Source organism: Camelus dromedarius, chromosome 14 (genome assembly GCF_036321535.1).
Source record: "Camelus dromedarius isolate mCamDro1 chromosome 14, mCamDro1.pat, whole genome shotgun sequence".
Classification (NCBI taxonomy): Eukaryota; Metazoa; Chordata; class Mammalia; order Artiodactyla; family Camelidae; genus Camelus; species Camelus dromedarius.
In genome coordinates, this window is record NC_087449.1 from 19,243,787 (window position 1) to 19,260,221 (window position 16,435).

General features: G+C 35.1%; 1 protein-coding gene and 2 pseudogenes across 7 annotated transcripts in view; 2 read left to right on the forward strand and 1 right to left on the reverse strand.

Annotated features, from left to right (window-relative positions):
• LOC105096683 (shugoshin 1-like) overlaps positions 1 to 2,391 on the forward strand; it is a 39,151-nt pseudogene extending 36,760 nt beyond the window's left edge.
• Positions 1 to 16,435, reverse strand: part of LRRC7 (leucine rich repeat containing 7) — a 430,080-nt gene that overhangs the window by 387,600 nt on the left and 26,045 nt on the right. The window lies entirely within an intron of this gene.
• LOC105096681 (ferritin light chain-like) lies at positions 9,149 to 9,887 on the forward strand (annotated as a pseudogene).

Here is a 16,435-nt window from a genome sequence, read left to right on the forward strand (position 1 = left end):
AATTTATATCAAAAAAAAAAAAAAAAAGGTAAAAAGAACAGTTCAAATAACACCACAACTGATTAGTCAAATCTAGACCATGGAATATTTTTGAGGAAAAATGATCCTATTTCTTCAACACATAAGTTGCCAAAAAAGAAACAGGAAATCATTAAAAAGTTCAATTATTATCTGTTAGAAATACATACTGAAGCACTTATGAGTGAAATAATACATTATATGGATTTTCTCTGAAAATATTATAGTAAAAATAAATACCAGCATAGATGACACAGAAGCAGTAAAATAATGATCACTGTTGAAGCCAGCTGATGGGATATACTGCGGCTCTTTGTAACATTCTTTCTACTTTTTTCAATGAATGGAAAAACATGGAAAATAATTCTGGAAGGTAGTTTGTAAGATGCCAATTGTAGAAGTCTTTTCATTTCTATATACACATCATTCTTTATAAACAGTTGGCAAGGATGTTCAGTGTTTATTGTAGCATTGTATAAGAAATTAAAGAAACAATCTGAATATCCAAAAATGGAGTATTTGTTAAATATAATACACATGTATCACTCATTAGAAATCATAGCTTACAAGAATAATTATTCACATTGGCTAAAAACAAGGCTTTGAAGTTAAGTAGACAGGTTTAGATCACATCTATGTCACCTATCAGCCGGCCACTATTGTGTAAGTTACCCAACCAATGTTAAGCCTAACTTGTTCATCCATAAAATGGTAAGGGCCATAGTACTTATATTAACGAGATATTTTTAGGGTTAAATGTTATCAGTGTTTATTTCTGTGTGGTGGGATCTCTGCTGATTTTTTCCTACCTTACAGTTTTAGTTTTTTCTACTCTCTGTGTCTATCTGTCTCTGTATGTACAAATGTAAAAAATTAACTCAATTTTATAGACTCATAAATTTATCTAACCTCTTGATTTCATACAGTAAAATTTCTTCTTTAGCTAAGAATAGAATAATGTAAATATTAACATATTGACTCATTTTCTACTATTGTTCTGTTTCATTGGTCATTTTTATGAAAAAGTAGAAGTTGGTTAGATTTGAATAATCAGAGGATAAAATATCACATTATCTGGCTAAATGCACAGAATAAGAGCAACATTCTAAGAACTATAAGAAAGCAAGGTTTGCCCAAATTCAAATTGTGAGGCCCAGAGTTTCCCTCCATTCTACTTTCTCTGTTTTTACAGATGAGTTCTTTCCCTTCACAACTAAAAAGCCTGATGTTTTCATGCTGCCTTCCCTAATCTTCAACTATCTCATTATCTCAAAATGTTTCCAATGGAAAAATACCAATTTTATAAATATCAAGTTGTATTAGACTGTATGAACATGTTTTCTGCTATGTATCATTAAGTTAAAGATACATATGGCAATTTAGAGATAATGCCATTTCTTATTTTAAAGCAATTTGGGTAAAATATTCGGTAAAATATAAGCTCTCTGAGGGTGGGGCTGTTACATGTCTGGTTTGTGTCTGTATCTCCATCACCCAACAAAATGTCCAGTATATTAAAAACACTTACCAAATATTTACTAAATTTGTTGAGGAAGCAGAAAATAAATTAAGATAGGGACTGAATATGGCAAGGTCAATGGTCTGTGATATTTTATAAGTTATTTTAAGGTGTTGTTGAGCTGCCTGGCAGAGCAGGACTCTACCCAAGTGCCTAGCAGAGCCACTGCCTCATCTGACCACCTCCAGACAGACAGTGGGTGACTGCAGCAGAGAATTTCAAATCGCAGGCAGCAGGAGATGGCGCCACCATCTTTGGGGCTGAGAGTCATGCCAACAGCTTTGCAGAGCCTTGGAATGTGAGGAGGAGGGCGGAGGCAGAGGTGGTGACCAAAGCAGAAGACGGCCAAAGAAAAGTGCCTTAAAGAGTCCTTCTAGGTTAGTCTTAAAAATACAAAGAAATGCAAGAGAAAAGGAACACAAAGTTGGCAGAGGTTGTCAAAGGCCAAGTCATTTGAAGCTGGGCCATGCCAGATAATCACCAACATTTCTACACTGTTGAAAAATTACCTGGAATATAATAGAATGTTAGTTTTGGACTTGAAAAATGAAGAATCCAAAATAAGAAAGCCCAAGATATCACCCTAGAGCTGAGAAAGGAGTGTTGCTACCTTGAATGTCAGTTATTTGCTTTGAAAGAAAAATGTATTTCAGAACAAAGAGAAGAACTTGCTCAAAACCAGTAAGTATGTTCCTTTGGCACGAACTCCAACAGTAATGATGACTCCAAGGACTTACGTGTGAAGGGCTTCCTCAAGTGCCTCTTCAGGAAGCTGACTTTTTAGAACAAAGAGAATCATTACAAATAGAAGAGCCAATACCTGCTATTCCTCAAGACAGATAGATTTGATTTTGAATATTCTAGTTCAGCGGAATGTAAACTACTAGCATTGTCTTTCACAGAACTCTGTTCACCCATGACAGTTTAAAGAAAAGGTTTAATGATTTTGGTAATTTGACACCATGGATAACTCTGAAACAAGTCATTAGTCCAGAACTTTTTTTAAATTGGAAAGAATTAGATTTGCAGACCTTCTAGTAAATAAACACATACCTGAAAATGTAGAACAAAATGTTTGTCAATGGACAAGGACAAAATTAACTTATTAACAAGGTTGATTCACCTAAAAAGAATTACTAACACAAAAGAAGTCATTTTAGAGCCTAAATCTGAAGAAACTAAACCTAAGCTTAGAGATTAAGAAGAAAGAAAAAGACAAAAGAAAAGCTAACATAAAGAGAAAATCAAACTGTATATTAAGGTATGGAGGGGGCAAAATGAAAATTAAATAACAACAAAAAAATGACCTCTAAAACTATTTGCATGGCTTTCAGTTTCAGTAATGTGTACAATCTTATTTTGGTGTTATTGTTACCCATTTTTGACAAAATAAAATGAGAAATGATTCTAAAAGTGAAGAAAGTAAGAATGAGTCTGAAATGAGCACTAGTGAATTAAGTCTAGGAGGTGACTACGGTGTTTTTATTTGCCATCCAAAACACTTGCCAGTATGTTCAAAATTGTGCCAACTAATCAGATAGGAGCCCCATCACCAGGTCTCCGTGTAAAAGAGCACTAAGACATATTGACAAAAACATGACTGAGGATTCCAAACCAACACAAACTTTTGTCAGTGCACCACCTGAAATTCTTGTCATCTCACCTTATTCTGAAGGATATCACCAATGTCTATTTGTCTCCTGTAGGGAAAATCAGAAAATTGAATATTTTTCCAAAAAAAAAAAAGAAAGAATAAAGAAAGCCCAGCATTGACCTTGCCTAAGTGTAGGTGCACAGACAGAGTGAATGATAAGCTCTAACTCAGTTTGAACTAAAGAGGGGACCTTTTTAGATCTCTGGTTTTTGAAATGTCCTATTTTCCAACAATAAAAAACACAACGCAAAAAAAAAAAAAATCAAATACAATGATTCTTTTGTTGGATAGATGTTGCCGAAGTTTGTCTTACATCTCTCCCCATCCTTTGCTCAAAGAGAGAATCTGTAAGATAGTATATATGTGGGTCAAACTGCCATGGGCATTGCTTCAAAATTATTCTGAAAATATGATATTTTACCTTAAGTTTTCAAAAATTTAGGCTAATTTTTCCTTTTAAATACAAATAGATGGAATTGAGTACTATAATAGTATAGATTTCTTACACTGCCTAAAATCTTAATTATAGTTAAAATATATATTCTACTTATTTTATTGGAAATAAGATATTTTAGCATCTTCATTTTTTTAAGTGAGAGATATGACAGTGAATAATTTTTTAAAATAGATGAAGGAGCTTTTGAAACTCCTTACTACAGTATTTGAGTAAAGTAACTCCTTGACATTCAGCGTAGGCTGCACCCTAAGTTGCCTGCAGACCCTTTATACCACTGTTGTATTTAATTTCTCAAATACAGTTGACTCTTGAACAATGCGGAGTTAATCAACATACAATTTACAGTCTGCCTTCTGTGTCCAGGGTTCCCCTACATCCCCAGATTCAACCAATCACAAACAGTGTAATACTGTAGTATTTACTATTGAAAAAAATCAACGTATAAGTAGACCAGTGAAGTTTAAACCCACCTTGTTCAAGAGTCAACTGTAAACTGTGTTTGAGATCGTGATTAGAGGATCGATGGTTTCTTAAGATCAGGGACTAGGTAAGATCTGAACTAGCTCTAAATATACATTGCTTAAAATGATGCCTCAGTAAAATCACAAATGTTAAATATGTGAATTCCAAAGGCATTTTGTACTTGTTTTAGACAGTTTTCCATCAACTAAATGAGAGGGAATTAGTTCCATTCAGAAAGTTTGAGACCTATACACACATACATCTATCTATCTATCTATCTATCTATCTATCTATCTATCTATCTATCTATCTATCTTTCAGTTTTTAAAACAACTGCAATTTTGTTCCTTTAAAAATAAAATTCTTTATAAGATAAAAAAGTAACTGAGTTTCATTTACAACTTGCTTTTTAGAGAATATTGTTCTAGCTCTTAGGTCCAGCTTTGGGATCATTCCCTGTATCTGGCACACTTGTTTTTCCCAGCCATAATACTCATTGAGCTCTAAATTCTAGTCAGTCAATTTTCATTATAAGTAAATAAATAAATGAATGAATAAACAAATAACTCATGCCCTTCTACTTGTTAAGTGTGTTTTTCCATACCAGATCTTAATCTCATCTTAGACTACTGAAATCCTTTTCATCTTTCAAGACTCCCATCAAATATTCCCTTTTCTAGGGACTGTCCTAGAGGACCTGAGCCATTAGATGTCCCTTTCTAAACGGAACAACAGTCAGATAGCACTTAGCCACGTACCTCAGTTGTAATTATCAGTATACACATTCCATCCCTGCTAACAGACCTAACTACTTCTAAGAAGACATTTTTGTCCTATCAATTTTGGCATCCTCTATGGCATATAGTCAAGTGTCTTGCACAAAGCAAGTTGTCAATAGCTTTGTTGAATGCATTCTATATATATAATAGAACAGCCCAGTTCTGCCAAGACAAGCATTCTCACTAAGGTGAGAAGACACCTGCTTAGCCAGCCAATCCCTATGAATTCCAATGAGGCACCATATGTTAAAACCAGATTGCTCTCACACATTTCCGAATGACTGATTTTTAATATTTTTTCATATATATATATATATATATACACGATGGGTCTTTTCTATCTCATTGGTATAACACCATGAGCAGTAAATTGTTTAATTTTTCTTTTACAGAGTAGATACTTCACAATTTGTATTATCTCTCAAATACTAAAGTGGCAGGAAGTTTGTCAGAGCACCCCTAATACCTACTACCAGCTATCACCTAATGCCAGCAAACCCAGGGGATTATGATAAAAATGTTGGTAGATTCAGATCTACCTATAAAACAATTATAGCAAAGCCCATAAAACAATAAGAAGTGATGCCAAAGACATTGTAGTCCTTCACCAAAACCTAATCTATCATGCATGTTATTCTCTCGGGGTCCTGCTCTCTGCTAGAGCTAATCCAATAAACCAATTCAGTAAATCAAGTTAAGGTATTAATGACTTAATGTTTTTCTAGTTCCACATAGCATTTCAATCTTAACAGAGGACTTCTCTAACTCATCTGTCTCTCACCAATTGAGAGGATTATTTGGGGATTTTACAAGTTGTAAATTAGTTTAAAGGGCTGATACAGGACACCCCATTATTTTGTACTGGTACTTAAAATGAAAAATGATTTTGTTCTAAAGACCAAAAATAAAATTGTGATGATTAGGTCTGTGGGCTAGGATCAAATCTGAAATGACTCTGCCAAATAAAATAAAATTAGTAAATTAATATAATTTTTGGGAGGCTTGGGATTTTAGATCTTGAATTTGAAACTAGCATAGCCACCTATGTAAAGTCCCAGAAAGACCAACATGGGAGTCATAATTTGTCTTCTAAAAAAGTCCCAGATATACAATTTGTTTCCCCAGGTCCAAAGAAAAGGAAAAAAGAAATCTTAAAATATTCAAAACCTTGAAAAGGAAAAAAAAAAAAAAAAAAAGAGAGAGAGAGCAGCAATTTATAAAGCTGATATATATTAAATTTTATAGTGATTATATGTTCAAAAAATTATTCATTTATTTTCTAACTATATTTTTGGGAATGAAATCAAACAAATAAGGATACAGAAAGAAAAAGCCCCAAGGGAGGCAACCAGAGGGAGACTGGTTACTATGTTTCCTAACTTGTCATCTACATTCTGGTACTCCAGAGAATATACAATAAATTTAAATACTAAAAAATCAGAAATTTGGACATTATTAAAGAGATACTTCTATTAGTTTTTTTTTAGATTAGGATATTAGTCAAACGGAGATTATAATGTGAACAAAATATTTGGTAAAATGCTCTTTCAGTAATGAAACATAATATTGACTATAGTAAGGGTATGTTACATTTTTATATAATGAGAAGAATTATGATATATAATTACTATAACATATAAAATTTTTTTCAACATACTTAAGCTCTTTCCCTAACAAGTAAGGGAGCTTTTCCACTTATCACATCCATCATCAGCATTACAAAATTACCCCAGGATCATGCAACTAACACAATTTCTTAATGTTGTTCTAAATCATCTGAATTTTACTATATAAGCCGCATACCTGTAGCAGACTGAATAGTGGCCTCAAAAAGATATGTCCAAGTGCTAAATTCTGATACCTGTGAATGTGGTCTTATTTGGAAATGGGGTCTTTGAATCTTGAGATGAGATCATGCAAATTTAGGGTGGACCCTGCATCCAGTCATGAGTATCCATACAAGAGAGACAGAAAAAGGGAAAAGAGACCCAAGGAGAAAGACGTGTGAGGACGGAGTTAGATACTGGAGGGACACATATATAAACCAAAGATGGCTAACAGCTGCCAAAGCTTACATGACCAGCATCTACCAGAGAGGCATGGTAGAGACTGATTTTCCCTTAGAGCCTCCAAAAGGATCCAACCTTGCTAATCCCTTGATTTCAGGCTTCTGGTCTCTGGAACAATGAGAGAATATAATTCCATTGTTTTAAGTCCCCTAGGGTGCAGCAGTTTGTTACAGAAGCCCTAGGAAACTAACGTAATGCAATAGAAGAAGCGTGTAAAAATAATAATGAATTTCAGCAACTTAAAATTAATTTTAACTTGCTTTACCAAAACCTATTTCATTTAAAACTTTCCACTTTAAGGCTCTGTAAAATTCAGATACGTAATAAAATATGTATCACAACAGCCAGCTATATGCCACTTGTAAGAATCACTGCTCTATTTCAAAGAACGCTACTGTCTTGTAGTTCACTTTTGCACAATATTTTAATTACTAAGCATTATGGTCAATCTTGCACTGCTGATTAGTAATATTGCTTTTATCATTTAGTATCATCAATTAATTATGAAAATGTTAAAAAAAATGAAGTACATATTAGAGTGAATCAATTTGGAGATGACAAAAAGATGCTGTCAAAATTATAACGGAACAGGGAGACAGAAGATTTGGGTTCTGTTTCTTACTCTGGCATTTTAAAGTCACATGAACAAGGGATTAACTAAATCTCAATTTCTTTATTTGTAAAGTAAAACTGACAAAACTTGCCCATCTATCTCCTTAAGATTCTCTTTGAAATAAGATGAAATATATATGAAAATGTTTTATACATTATCAGGGTTAGATATTTCAAAGTTTTCTTAAAAGTAATGTTTCTTAATCATAAAACTACAAAGAAAATCTATGTGTGAACCAGTAAAAGTACTTTTACAAAACTGAATACAACTGTCAAAAGTAGAGTCTTCTTAAATTAAAAAAACAAAAAAGCAGCAGCTTCTGAAGGTGAAAAAGTAGCACTTTGGACTGACAGATTTTAAACTTAAAAATCATTTGGGCCTCAAAGAAATGTATATTCATCTTATCCTTGTTAATAAATGAAAAAGAAGAAATTATGAAAGAAGTTTGGAGAAATATATGATGTCTATTTTTTCATGTTGACCTGGCAAAAGTTTTACATATGGATATTTGTTTTAAAATTTTATCATTAACAATTTGAAGACTATGCTATTATGTTAAAAATTACTACATTAGCAGAGGAAAAGGTGTTAACCTAAGTAACTCTGTAAATGAAAGGAGTCCAGTAAAGACAAAAGCAACTGCATGTAAGTTCTATTCTCTAGTTGTTAAGTTGTTCCCCACAAGGAAATTATTTAACAATTCTGAAACCTCTATACATGTCACAATTAAGTAAATGGATGGTGAATGGTGGAAACAAGTCCTCACTACTGGAGTGGGAGGTTATAGAGGAACAAGAGGAGGAGGGTAGAATGGTCCATGTGGGAATGGATCAGAGTTGGAGACAGCATGAACTCATGTTTAGCTTAACATAGATACAGACTGTTACACTCAGAAATCTTTCTGGGTTTGTAACGTATACATGTTAGTGTGTACACATATATTTCCTTGTTCTGTCAGTGAGAGGGCCTAGAGGCAACGGCACTCAAGTAGCAATAACACATCTAATATTCTGGTTTTGGTTTATAATACTATTCCTTAATAAAAGGTTCCAGAGCTCCTTAGAGAGATGGCTGAGTCTAAGACTGGGACAGGAAAGATACAAGATGAGCCTGGAGCATGTTGCAGTGCCACAAAGGAAGGACGTGATGGAACTACGGGTGTGTGTCAAAAGGACACAGAAGTCAAATAACTGAGCACTTACAATGGTTAAATCTGGTACAATTTGGGCAATAAAATCAACAAGTTGTATTGGATTATACCCCAAACTACAAAATAAACATCCATGAGTCCCTACAGGCACTTAGCACTATGTTCCTCCTCTCCAAAACCTATAGCCCCAGTCTAATCATAAGAAAAATATAACACAAGTCTCAATAGAGAGATGTTCTAAAAAAAGACATCTGATCAATATGCTTCAAAACTGTCGTCATCAAAAACAAGGAAAACCTGGCAGTGCGTGTGGCGGTCCAGCGGATCTGTCTCTTGCTTCAACAGTGTTTGGATGGAACAGACCCAGGGACGCTCCTTGCTCCAGCCTCTGACCACCCTTCAATCTTTTTTCCAGGCGCAACCTTCAGAACCAGCCACTCTGCTATCCTCAGCCTCTGGGACCAGCCAACACCATTTTGTGAGCTTAACTCCTTATTACCGCTCAACCATGAGCTCCCAGATTCGTCAGAATTATTTCATTGAGATGGAGGCCTCCGTCAACAACCTGGTCAACATGCTTCTGCGGGCCTCCTACACCTACCTCTCTCTGGGCTTCTATTTCCACCGCGAAGATGTGGCTCTGGAGGGCGTGGGCCACTTTTCTCACAAATTGGCCAAGGAGAAGCCTGAGGGCACGAGAGCGTCTCTTGAAAATGCAAAACCAGGGCGGCAGCCTCGCCCTCTTCCAGGACGTGCAGGGGCCCTCTCGAGATGAGTGAGGTAAAATCCAGTAACGCCAAGGAAGCTGCTATTGTCCTAGAGAAGAACCTGAACCAGGCCCTTTTGGATCTGCATGCCCTGGGTTCTGCCCGCACAGACCCACACCTCTGTGACTTCCGGGACAGCCACTTCCTGGATGAGGCGGTGAAACTCATCAAGAAGATGGCGACCACCTGACTAACCTCCACAGGCTCTCTGGTCCCCAGGCTGGGCTGGGTGAGTATCTCTTCGAAAGGCTCTCCCTCAAGCACGACTAGGAGCCTCTGCAACCCAGGGGCCTTTATGGAGCCCCTCTGGTGTCAGGGCTCCTGCCTGAAGCCTCTCTGCAGTCGCCAGGCAGCTTTTTAACCATCCTGGAGCCCTCTCCCAAGCCTTGGACCAAATGGAAACAATAAAGCTTTTTGCAAAAAAAAAAAACAAGGAAAATGTGAAAAACTGACACAGTCAAGAGGCACCTAGGGAGATACAATGACTGAATGTGGTACCCTGGATGATATTCTGGAATAGAAAAGGATATTACATAAAAACTAAGAAAATAAGAATAAAGTACAGACTTTAATTAATAACAATGTATCTATATTCATTAATAGTTACAAATGTACCATACTAATATAATAAAGGAGAAAGTTAGCATGGAGTTATATGAGAGCTCTCTATAATATCTTTGCAATTTTCCTATAAATCTAGATACTTGTATTACTTCTAAAAAAAGTTTTAAAAAGTTATAGTCATGGAATTATAGAGAAAGAAGATTATTCCCCCATTCCAGTGACCTCACCTTATATGTGAAACTAAGATACATACTTGCTCGTGGTCACATAAGTTATTAAATGGACTAAACTGAAATTTGTACTTAGTTCAAAGTACTGTCCTCTATATTATAATATAAATTTATTACTGAAGACAAATATCAAATTCATGGTTTTATTTTTCCATTACTTGCTGGTCATGCCATTTCAGTGGACCCTGTACATAATTCAATACTTTATCTATATAGTATCATTTCAATGGCAGTCATAGGAATTTGCTACCAGTACATTTAACTGGAAAATACTAAGTAGCATTTATAGACTATCATGTTGTACATTTTATTTTTTTAATTAAGAGAATGTATTGAATATGACCTTTTCTAAAAATCATGTATGTGCTTCTCTGTAATATAGTGATTCCCTAAGGTGTCTTTAGATGTGTATTTTTGCTTGCCTTACAGTTCTCAGCTCAGTCCTTGCAGTCACTTTGTGGAGATCATCTATCTCTTCCTCCATGACCATATTTCTAGTTTTCACTTTGTTATATACTTTGCTAGACTTTAGCAGCCAATTCCCTTCTTCAACTCTGTTACTTCCAGGAAGTCTGCTATGCTGTATTAAAGAAAGCACCAGAAACACAGAAGTCTTGGGCTCTGCTACTTTTTACCAATGTAATTTGAAGTAAATCTGTAACTTTTCTGAGCTTTTAAGGATTATATAAAGATACAATGAGATATATACAAAAGCCTATATATTTTAAAATTTGTTTTCTATAGGAAATGAAAGTGGGTAACGAAGCTTATGAAAGATTTTTGAAACAAAAATAGTTACAGAATAAGTGAATAGTACAGAGTCAATAAACACTTACTGAGAATTAGCCTTTATTTAGAACTTATAAGATGTCCAGCACTAAAGTGCTTTATATCCATTATTATATTAAATTCCTATGTAGTATATATATTATCATTTCCATTGAGTTAAGGACATCGAGCTCCAGAGAGGATAAATGACTTGTTCACCACATAAGCTTTAGTGAGAAAAGTGAGGGGCATTATCTTTTCATCTTGGAGTAGTTTGTTTTATTTTATATTATTTTATTTTTGCTAATGTTTTATATCTCTAGTATGTCTGCAAAAAAACAACAAAACCCAAAGCTTGTAGAATCACCAAAAGAAGGTGCTGTTTCTTTTTCATTAAAAGTAAATTGTATCATTTAGGATACATTTGGCTAAAGTAATAGAAAACCTGGCTTACAATAAAGAATATCGTTCTAGCTTGACCCATGAGGTCATCTAGAGGTTGGGTAATCTAGACTTAGTCTGTTCAGTGTCTCAGAGGTGTCACCATGGAACTGGGGAGCTTCTGTCTCCTTCCCTGTTTTGCCAACTCCTGAATCAGATTTACTTTAAGACTGGCTAATTTGTGGTCAGATATGGGTGCATTCATTTCAGGTAAAATATCAATAAGAAAATATTCATAGGAATGAAAAACTGCTAAAAAAAAAAAAAAAAGCAGCTTAATTTCTTTGTATCTTCTTAGGAGTGAGGAAACTTTTGCAGACCTACTTTCATGTCTCATTGGCCAGGACTGAGTCTAAACCAATCATTAGCAAACAGATAGGAATGGCCATGATTGGACCAGACCAATCATGATTTACCCTAGAACTGGAAATAGATGCATCCTTCCCTGAGACTGGCTGGGGAGGGAGATACCTAAATAAAATTAGTGATATGCCAGCAAGGAAGAAAAAAGAACTGGATGCCAAGTAGATAACTAGTCATGTCTGCTGCCATGCCACAACCAAGTAAATGAAGGGGCCAAAGCTAAAACCCCAGGCTCCAACTCCTACTAATTTTCATTTACATTATGTTGTTTATGGCCTATCAGATGTGACTTTCTGATGAATAGAATACTATTTTCTAAAGCTTATATGATCAAAGGTCTTATTATAGTTTTATTGTACTAAGCTATAAAAAACAATTTACAACATGACTTAGGATGTAAAGACTGAAATTCATCTTATATTCTGTCTAGTCTCCAGTTATAATTTACATGAATTATTTCTTGAGAATAGAAGGTCCCAAGTGATGTAGTAAAGTTCCCAATGAAAATTTAGCCTGCATATATGCTCCCAAAGTAAAGAAGCACTGTAACAAGATAAATGATGGAGAAATCTGCCAATCGGCTTCCTCATGTGCATACAAGAGTTCTTGGTAGATGTAGCAAAATGAAAAGAGCAGGCACACCAAAAAGAAATTGGTGTGAACCCCATCTGCACTCCATTCTATTTGTATGATCCTAGGCCTATTACTTACCCTCTCTGGTCCTTTGATTCTTCATTTGTAAAACTGAGATCATTTCTACCTCACCCTGATGAAGTACACATTACCTAAATGTAGGAGATGAGCAATGCATGCTGTTTTTATTTTTTCTACTTTCCCTATGGAGATTCTTCCAAGAGCTCTAGGCACATCTGAGGCACTCATTATGCTTCATTTACCATGCCAAGTCAGGTAAGAAAAGTCTGTGGACAAAGGCTATGAAACCCATGGTGACTCTGAAATAGTCTGAAGCACATGTCCATAAAAGAAAGAGAGCAAAAGGCTCAAATGGGACTAAAGTTAATAATGTTCAGTAGAAATACTTGGAATGTGAAATCTGTAGAATGTTGGATCATTGACTTTGCTAATGGCATCCATGACTTAACTAATTACATCCAATATCCTTCTGTGCATTCTGGCTAGAAACATCCTGGTATGTGTTATGTGTGTGACCTTGGCTGGGCTACAGTGCCCAGATATTCGGTCAAATGTTAATCTGGATGTTTCTGTGAAAATGGATTTTTTTTTTTTTGGATGAGATTAACATTTAAATCTAGACTTTGAGTAAAGCAGATTACCCTCTGTAATGTGGGCAAACCTCTTCCAGTCAGTTGAAGACCTTAACAGACAAAGACTGACTTCCTTCCCTCCACCCCCATCCCCACCCAACACACAAAGTAGGAAGGAATTCTACTGGAAACTCCCTCTGGACTGTAACTGTAATTTCTATGAGTCTCCAGCTTGGTGGATTGTCGCATGTGATTCTGGAGTCACCAAACCACAATCATGTGAACCAATTCCTTAAAAATACAAAAAAGTCTGTGTATAGATATACACATAGATGTAGACATAGATTTGGTATAAATATAGATGCCATAGATATAGGTATCCTATTGGTTCTGTTTCTCTGGAAAACCCTGATTAAGAGAGTGTGAATCCTGGGCCTGCCTTAAACATTGCATGATGTAGTGAGAAGACACATATAATGAGAACAAAAGAGTTGCTTTCAGTTGGAGCTCTACCATTTCCTAATTCATAGTGAGTTTCCTTGGTTGCTTCTCAGTTGCTTTACTCCCCTGGGCTTCTATTTTCTCTATTTAGTATATAGTGGTAATCACATCTACCTTACAGGAGAGCTATGAATATCAACCTATGTGAAAGGTTATTTTCTAATTACAAAGTGTAATATTATTACCATAATTATTCTCACCGTGTTAAGCATCATTATTCACATTCCTTGCTGGAAAAAGATCAGCTGTTCAATGGAGACATTTCCTCTTAGAAGGGGTACTTTTCCCCAGATAAGCATAGCCTATGCCTCAAAAATCTAAACTTGGCTTTTGGAAAATTCTTAGGAAAAAACTCAAGTATAAGGAAATATCTCATAAGTTCTAACAATAACCATGATTCTGCCCTTATGTCAACCATACAGCAATTTAATGTTCAAGAAGGCTTTTGCAGATACATGCACCCTAATGTTCACAGCAGCACTATATACAATAGCCAAGATATGGAAACAATAAATGTCCATTGACAGATGACTGGATGAAGAAGTGTGGTATATTTATACAATGGAATACTACTCAGCCATAAATAAATAATAAAATAATGCTATTTGCAGCAACATGGATGGAACTGGAGATTGTCATTCTAAGTGAAGTAAGCTGGAAAGAGAAAGAAAAATATCATATGATATCACTTATATGTGGAATATGAAAAAAAGACAAACAAACTGATTTGTCAGAGACATGGAGACTCACAGACATGGGAAGGGGGTGGGAAGGGATAAATCGGGAGTTCGAGATTTGCAGACACTAATTAATATATATAAAATAAATAAACAACAAGTTTCCACTGTATAGCACAGGGAACCATATTCAATATCTTGTGGTAGCTTATGGTGAAAATGAATATATGTATGTTCATATATGACTGGAGCATTATGCTGTACACCAGAAATTGACACAACATTGTAAACTGAACATACATATATATATACACACATACAGAAAAAAGGCCTTTGCAAATATTATCAGCCCAAATTTGTACTACTGTGTTTAATCAAGATATTTCCATCACTACATATTTTAATTTATTTAAACCAGATCAAACACTCCCTGGTATTTTGCCATAGATTACATTTCTGAAAGTTTAGTCTCTGCATTGCAGGTAAATGAAGCTTAGTAACCTGACAGTCCATAGCAAAAGAATAGGAAAAACTCACACTTCATTAAAAAGTGACACTTTAGTTAACTGTGACTAAACACATCTTTCCAGGTATGCATTAGTAGAAAGGACAACACATTCAGATTTAAATCCATTCAAGTGACACACTAACAGAATTTGGCTCCTTAAATCAATTTACCTCATACATAAAAATTCCATTTGGTGGATGAGAACAGTCCCTCATAGAATATTCTACTGTGATTTTTTTTTCTGTTAAGTCTTTTTTGATTTCTCTCTCCCTATTTTCTAGACTATGAGTTAAATGAGCTCACTGAGTCACAGAAGTATTTGCAAAGATACAGCTTACAAAGAAAGTGATCATACTGCTACAGGTTAACATGGGATCGTTTAATTTAACATCCTAGCAGTTTATGTTGAGGTTCCAGGTAAACGGACATCATCAAAGATAGGTCAGACTGTCCCTCAGACATTTCTTCTTGGTGTCTGCCCTGTACTCACTCTAAGAGTTGGCCACTTTCAGGCTTTAAGTCAATAACTTCTCTTCAGTCAGCAGCAATTTATTGAGCATTTATTCTAGGTCAGGCATTTTCCTGATGTTGGAGACACTGTGCTTGACGCTACGATTCAAATTAAATCTTGAAGCTTTATTACTTAAATTATACCTAGTGAGACCAGTTTCACTTAATGAAAACTTTTATTTACACTACAGGATAGAAGGAGACAAAAGGCTAGCAGAGGTAGGAAAGACAGTAAGTTGTTCTTCCTTCTAAAGACTCAGAGAACCCAAACCCTCCATAAACAGATTCTGATAGTTTAGAAAATCAGTTGTACTCTTTGTAGTCTCTGGGCCTTTGTACATGAATTTTTTTTTTAATTTTAAACTTTAAAAAAAAAGTATTTATTTTATTTTTTAATCCCTCCAATTTCTTTCCCTTCTATTCCCCAGATGTAAACGTCACTTCCACCCAGAAGTTCTCCTGTCTCTTTGAGTCTACGTTTGATGGCTGTGTTCCTCTCCATACCGTCATGTATTTTCCCCTATCACAGAATGATAATGCTAGCTTCGGTTTTATTTTGTATTTCCCATAAAACTGTTAACATTCTGACAGCAAGGACCATGTATTTCTTTATTGATACTTATTTTTAGGGCACAGAGTATGCACTCAATACATATTTGTCAAATAAATAAATAAATCAGTTAAGCCACAATCAGCACAGAAATTACAGATCGTTTCCCTAAATCTAATGACTTTCATGCTTCTACCCCGATCATTCTTTCGTTTATTCATTCAACAGTTATATGTTAAGGTTCTATATCTGTATCTCAAAATCAGAATTAAATACACATGTTCTACTTAAGAAAATATGTCTAGATACGAATGAATTAACAAGGTTGTCAATAACTGATATTGAAATACTTATTTTCAATATACTCTATTAATTCATTAGTTCTTCAATACTCATCACATAGTAACTGTTTCCCTCTTATCCAATTTCTACCTCCATCACCCCCACCCCACACTGGTCAACTAGCATGAAAACAAGGATTTTTGACTATTTTGTTCAGTGTTTTACCCTAAGTTCTTAGAATATAGTCCTGGTACCCAATTACTCAATGTATATTTGTTACATGAATGAAACAGTAAATTAATGAATCTGTAGTAGAAGGAACTCTGG